This window comes from Mastomys coucha, chromosome X, assembly GCF_008632895.1.
Source record: "Mastomys coucha isolate ucsf_1 chromosome X, UCSF_Mcou_1, whole genome shotgun sequence".
In the NCBI taxonomy this organism is placed as follows: domain Eukaryota; kingdom Metazoa; phylum Chordata; class Mammalia; order Rodentia; family Muridae; genus Mastomys; species Mastomys coucha.
The window spans coordinates 119,814,309-119,821,308 of NC_045030.1; the positions used below are offsets into that span (position 1 = coordinate 119,814,309).

Consider the following 7,000-nt stretch of genomic DNA (forward strand, 5'->3'; position numbering starts at 1 on the left):
GATGCTGGAGAGGTTGTGGAGAAAGAGGAACATTACTGCATTGCTGGTGGGATTGCAAGCTGGTACAAGCACTCTGGAAATCAGTCTGGCAGTTCCTCCAAAAACTGGACATAGTATTATCTGAGGACCCAGCTATACCACTCCTGGCTCAAACCCAAAAGATGTTTCATCATATATCAAGGACACATGCTCCACTATGTTCATAGAAGCCATATTTATAATAGAAGCTGGAAACAACTCGGATGCCCTTCAACAGCGGAATGGATACAGAAAATGTGGGAGTGTGGGGGAGTACCCCTATAGAAGCTGTCGGAGCCAGCCGACAAGAGTGAGGCTGAAGTAGAGAGAGCAACTGAATGAGAACAAGAGTACCACCACTCTGCTGGCAATGGCAGTAAGCCTTTAATTTGAGAAATCTTTTATAGTAAAGCACAGTGAGGCTAAAAATTAGAATTTAACAACAATCATGTAGCACAAGTTCTTAGCACTTTCTCATGGCAGAAGCATACCCACTTCTTCATATCTTACAGAAAATATTTTCCCCATGCCCAGGTGCATGAGGTTAGTTTCTTTGATCCTTGCATGCACAGCTCTCAAGAGCCTTGAATTTCTTCCAAAAACATCTTGGGTTCATGAAGCGGTTATGCCCTCAGCTGCAGGGAGATTATCAGAAGGTGGTCCCTCCTTGCCTTTCAACAGAGGAGCCACCCCTAAATCTTCCCCTATGCTAAAGACCATTCCCACCACAGAAGCAAGGGTGGGAAGATGGGATAGAGTATTTCCGAAGGGGAAACCTGAAAAGGAAATAACATTTTAAGTGTAAATAAACAAAATATCCAATAACAAAAAGGATCATGTTACCCATGTTACTTTACTGATCACAGCACTCAAGTGATTATTATGAACCTTTGAGTTGCACAAAATTTTTATGTAAAATACTTAATGTCAGACCCTTAAAGGTTTGCATACCTAGTGGAATTATATTTTAAAAATATCTATCAGTTGTCAGTTTCAAACTTGTCACACCAGCATTTCTTCCCAGTCTGAAGAGTGTTATTTTAAAAAGATTAGTTCTAGCAAATCACCATTTTAATGCTTATCACCAGTGTGGTCATCAGTTTAACAGTTCATCTTGTCTGGGTGTGCTCATGTTTTCTTGAAACATTATTCTATGTTTATTTGGTTAATGTTCTTGAATAAGCCTAACATTTGCATTGACAAAGTAAGTACCTAATATAGGTAGCTTCTATCCAGTCACTAGGAAATAGGGGAAAAAAATAAATTGCCTACTCTATAAGGAAGAATTGAGAATTTTTTCTGTCTGACTTTTTCCAGTTACACATTTGCATTTTCCTGTCTTCATACTGGAACTCAAAAACAGCCTCTTCCTTTTTCTTCAGACTTCCAGAATTTTGCTGTGATCTATGCCATTCTTTCTTCTGTTTTTGTTGTTGTTGTTTTTTATTAAATTAATTTATTATTTTACATTCCACATTCCATTCCCTGGCCCCACACCCGATCCACCCTCTGACTGCTTCACATCTCATACCTCCTCCCCACCCTCCTGTCTCCACGTGGATGCCCCCAGCTCAACCCTACCTGACCTGATGCACCTGACCCTGGGACCTCCAATCTCTTGAGGGTTAGGTGCATCATTTCTGAATGAACACAGACCCGGAAGTCCTCTACTGTATGTGTGTTGGGGGCCTCATATCAGTTGGTGTATGTTGTCTGTTTGGTGGTCCAGTGTTTGAGAGATCTCAGGGGTCCAGATTATTTGATACTTCTGGTCCTCCTACAGGATCGCCCTTCTCCTCAGCTTCTTTCAGCCTTCCTAATTCAACAACAGGGGTCAGCTGCTTCTGTCCATTGGTTGGGTGCAAATATCTGCATCTGACTCTTTCAGGTCCTTGCTGGGTCTTCTGGAGGGCAGTCATGCTAGGTCCCTTTTTGTGAGTGCTCCATAGCCTCAGTAATTGTGTCAGGCCTTGGGACCTCCCCTTGATCTGGATCCCACTTTGGGCCTGTAGCTGGACCTTCTTTTCTTCAGGATCCTCTCCATTTCCATCACTGTAATTCTTTCAGACAGGAACAATTATGGGTCAGATATGTGACTGTGGGATGGCAACCCATCCCTCACTTGATGCCCTGTTTTCCTGTTGGAGATGGGCTCTATAAGTTCCCTCTCCCTACTGTCAAACATTTCATCTAAGGTCCCTCCCTTTGACTACTAAGAATCTCTCACCTCCTAGGTCTCTGGTGGATTCTGGTGCATTCCCCCAACCTCCAATTTCCTGAAGTTGCCTGTTTCCATTCTTTCTGCTGGTCCTCTGGGCTGCAGTCCTTTTCCCTCACCCAATACCAGATATGGTTCCTATCCCCCCTTAACTCCTCCCCCTGTCCACATTCACTCCCAGGTCCCTCACTCCCTCCCCACTTGTGATTGCTTTCTTCTCTCTTTCAAGTGACACTGAGGAGTCCTCATTTGGGCACTTCAGCTTGTTGACCTTTCTAAGTTCTGTGGACTGTATCTTGGGTATCGTGTAGTTTTGTTTTGTTTTGTTTTGTTTTGTTTTGTTTTGTTTTGCTAATATCCACATAGGAGTGAGTACATACCATGCATACTATGCATGTCCCTTTGGTTCTGAGTTACCCCACTCAGGATGATATTTTATAGTTCCATCCATTTTCCTGCAAACCTCAGAATGTCCTCATTCTTAATAGCTGCATACAATTCCATTGTGTAAATGAACATACTTTCTGTATCCATTCTTCTGTCTTGGGACATCTAGATTGTTTCCAGCTTCTTGCTATCACAAATAAATCTGCTACGAACATAATAGAACAGGTGCCCTTTTGCATGGTGGGGTATCTTTTGGGTATATTCTAAAGAATGGTATAGCTGGATCTTCAGGTAGATCTATTTCCAATTTTCTGAGGAACCTCCAGATTGATTTCCAGAGTGGTTGTACCAGTTTGCAATCCCACCAGCAATGGGGGAGTGTTCCTCTTTCTCCACATCCTCTCCAACATGTGTTGTCACCTGAGTTTTTGATCTTAGCCTTTCTGATTGGTGTAAGGTGGAATCTCAGAGTTGTTTAGATTTGCATTTCTCTGATCACTAAGGATTTTGAACATTTCTTTAGGTGCTTTTCAGTCATTTGAGATTCTTCAGTTGTGAATTCTCAGTTTAGTTCTATGCCCCATTTTTGGTTGGGTTGTTTGGGTTTTTTGGTGATTAGCTTCTTGAGTTTATATATTTTGGATACTAGTCCTCTATCGGATGTGGGGTTAATGAAAATTTTTTCCCAATCTGTAGGTTGTCGATTTGTCTTATCTACTATGTCCTTTGCCTTACAGAAGCTTTCCAGTTTCATGAGGTCTCATTTATCCATTTTGATATTAGAACCTGAGCCATTTGAGTTCTGTTTAGGAAATTTCCCCCTGTGCCAATGAGTTCAAGGATCTTTCCCACTTTCTCTTCTATTACATTTAGTGTATCTGGTTTTATATTGAAGTCCTTGATTCACTTGGACTTGGTGACAAAACATGGGTCTATTTTCATTCTTCTATATACAGACAACCAGTTAAAACAGCACCATTTATTGAAGATGTTTTTTTTTCCCCATTGTATATTTCTGGCATATTTGTCAAAGATCAAGTGACTGTAAGTGTGTGATTTTACTTTTTTGTGTCTTGAATTCTATTCCATTCATCAGTGAGTCTGTCTCTGTACGAATATCATTAAGTTTTTATCACTATATCTCTGTAGTAAAGCTTGAGGTCAGAGATGGTTATTGCCCCATGTGTTCTTTTATTGTTAAGAATTGTTTTAGCTATTCTGGGTTTTTTACCTTTCCAGATGAATTTGAGAATTGCTCTTTCCATGTGTTTGAAGATTTGTGTTGCGATTTTGATGGGGATTGCATTCAATCTATAGATTGCCTTTGGTAGGATGGCCATTTTTAGTATCTTAATTCTGCCAATCCAGGAACATGGGAGATCTCTCTATTTTCTGAGATCATCTTTGATTTCTTTCTTGAGAGACTCGAAGTCATTGGCATATAGGTGTCTTTAACCTGTTTGGTTAGAGTTACCCCAAGATATTTCATATTATTTGTGGCTATTGTGGCAGGAATTGTTTCCATTATTTCTTTCTCAGCCTGTTTATCCTTTGTATAAAGGAAGGCTACTGATTTATTTGAGTTAATTTTATGTACAGCCACATTGCTGAAGTTGTTTATCAGCTGGAGAAGTTCTCTGGTAGAATTTTTGGGGATATATATATATATATATATATGTATGTATATATATATATATGTATATATATATTACCATATCATCTACAAATAGTGATACATTTATTTCTTCTTCACCAGTTTGTTTGTATCCCCTTGATCTCTTTTTGGTGTGTGTGTATGTGTGTCTTTGTGTCTGTGTCTTTGTCTGTGTGTGCATACACTTGTATGTTGAACTTCCAGTCTCTTTAACACTATGGAAAGAATAGGCCTCTTCTCAGTGTTTATTTTGTATTGTTCATAAAATTCTCATTTTTAAAAACAACATTTTGTCTATCTCTTGGGATTCTAATTGGAAATTCTGATACAATGTTCAGCTGCAATATTTTGTTCACTGATAAAAGATGTAAAGTTTTATTGCTACCATATTTTCTTCTGGGATTATTTCTCTGGTACACATATATTCTATACGGAGAATGATCTATAAGATCATTTGAATATAAGTGCTTTTTGTTTTGAATAAGCAAGTTTATTAAGTATCCAACAAACAGCAGTATAGCAGTTAAACATAAAGCACCAGTAACCTAGCAGTGTATCAGATCAGATACATATACTGTAGCTGTATCCAATTAATCCTACCCAAATGATTCTAGCAGAGGCAGCAGCAGGTTTCTGTTAACTGCCCCAATGCTTTATATTCCTGAATGAGACACACACACACACACACACACACACACACACACACACACATCCTTTATATTTTGATATGCCTTGATGGCTAGGGTACTTTCTAACCTTCATGTGGCTTATCTACCCTCAGATATCCCCCAAGATATTACTAAAATCTATTTTCCATCCTTTTTGTCCTGGACCCAGACTTATAGCCCTCCTGAGCTGTGGTCCCCAGTACCTACAAGATGGGTAGGTTCTCTCTTCTGCACATTTCTGTCTTGGTGTCTTGACTCTCCTTACAAAATGGAGGATCTCTCTCTTCCTCCTCATTGATCCCTTTCAGGGAAATCCTAAAAGTTCCACCTCTTCCACCCTGTCCAGCCATTGGCTGATGGCAACTTTGCTTACCTAGCAAAACCAAATGACAAGGTCCCTCAATCTTACAGGTGGGATGCTGCAAACAAGATTTTAGCATGAGAATACAAGCAGCTACAAAGTACTATCTAGCAAAAACTGAGAACCAGAGAGTTAGAGCTTTTGCCTCTAAGACAGTCCCAGGCAAAATGTTTCCTTTTGGGGCTGGGCTTGAACTTCCAATACTAGTTGGAAGGTATCATCAGGTGCTTAGAAACACCTGGCAAAAAAAAAAAAAATTCCTCAGGTAGCTGCCTGTAGTTTCCCATCCAGATTCTGGACCAGAGCAAAAGAGTACCCTCAGGTGAGGCTTACAAGGAAAAGAACAAGTAACAGCACAGGGAGATGACATCATTAAACCCTGTGCTCACAACATCCAGTGAAATTCAAATGGAGAATTTAAAGTCAGATGGAACTCCCCAATGAATCTTTTCTCCATAAAAGAATTTCCCATGATTGAACGTCCAGTTTCTATTTCTCATTGTAACCATTTTTTATGTCATGTGATAAGCAATAGTAACCTTGCTTAGAAAATAATTTATCTTCTCAAGCACACTGTGGTTTTCCACTTAAGCAATCTTGATGTTCTGTTTTTCCCTGTCACAGAGTTAGGAAAAGCAGCTTATGCCCACTCAAATAAATACCCTTGAAGTGAACTTAAGAGACAAACAGGCTTGAATTCTTTATAGAAGAATGTGATAGAGCTCCACATTTAGAGCCAACTTCTCAAGGAGCTCAAACACCACATGCGAATTGACCAACATAATGTATATTGTAACATATAAATGAGAAAACTTGCTTAGAACTCTATTTTAACTTCAGCATTAAGACAAGTGAGGCAACTTCATTTAACTTCCTCAAGTTGAGAATAGCTATAAGTAAAATTTGAAAAATAGTTTCTCTTACCTTATTTTGTGTGAAGTAGCTGAGGTAATAATTTGTATCACAACTTTGGTACCACAAATAAAGTAATTAATAAACTATAACTGTTATTAGTAGAGATGTTTATTGTATTAGTAGATTAATTAAATCATATTCTTCCTTTTTCTAGTTTGACTAGTAATTAAGAAACATTTTTTCATTCTATGTCTAAAATTCTGAAATATGTAGTTCATTTTATTTCTCTCTGTCTATAAAGAATGCATACAAAGATTGGTGAAATCAGAGACAATTTTTATTCTACCTAAATAAGTGACAATAAATTTCATCTCTTAGAATATGTGATGAATCCAGATGGATAACAGAAAGAATTATTTATGGTTATAGAAGAAACAACGAAATTATTTATCAAAAACTGCATACCTAAGACATTCTACTTGAAAATTCTGATTAAATATAAGGGAATTTCAGATATAATTTTCCAAAGTAGTCAACTTTTAACACCACCTATCATAATACAGACTCAGCCCTTAAAAGAGTTTCTAAGAAAGCAGAAAGCTATTAATAATATGATATTCTAGTTTTTCGCAAAGAACTTAGTTTTGTACTTTTACAAAAGTAAAAATGATTGCCTGAATAAGATTGTAAAAGTCTTGGTAGACATAGGTACATGTACATTCTCAGCAAATGGCTTTTTAATGTTAGACTGTAGATGTCTAAGAATACTTTTGAATAATTTGCTTTTATAGCTACATTTCATTTGATTTTAATTCTTTTTTTTCTGTTTTTTTGATTAG

At 38.0% G+C, this 7,000-nt stretch overlaps 1 pseudogene; it reads left to right on the top strand.

The window, feature by feature from the left end:
- LOC116093231 overlaps window positions 1–6,380 on the top strand; it is an 8,397-nt pseudogene extending 2,017 nt beyond the window's left edge.
- The last annotated feature ends 620 nt before the right edge of the window (window positions 6,381–7,000 follow it).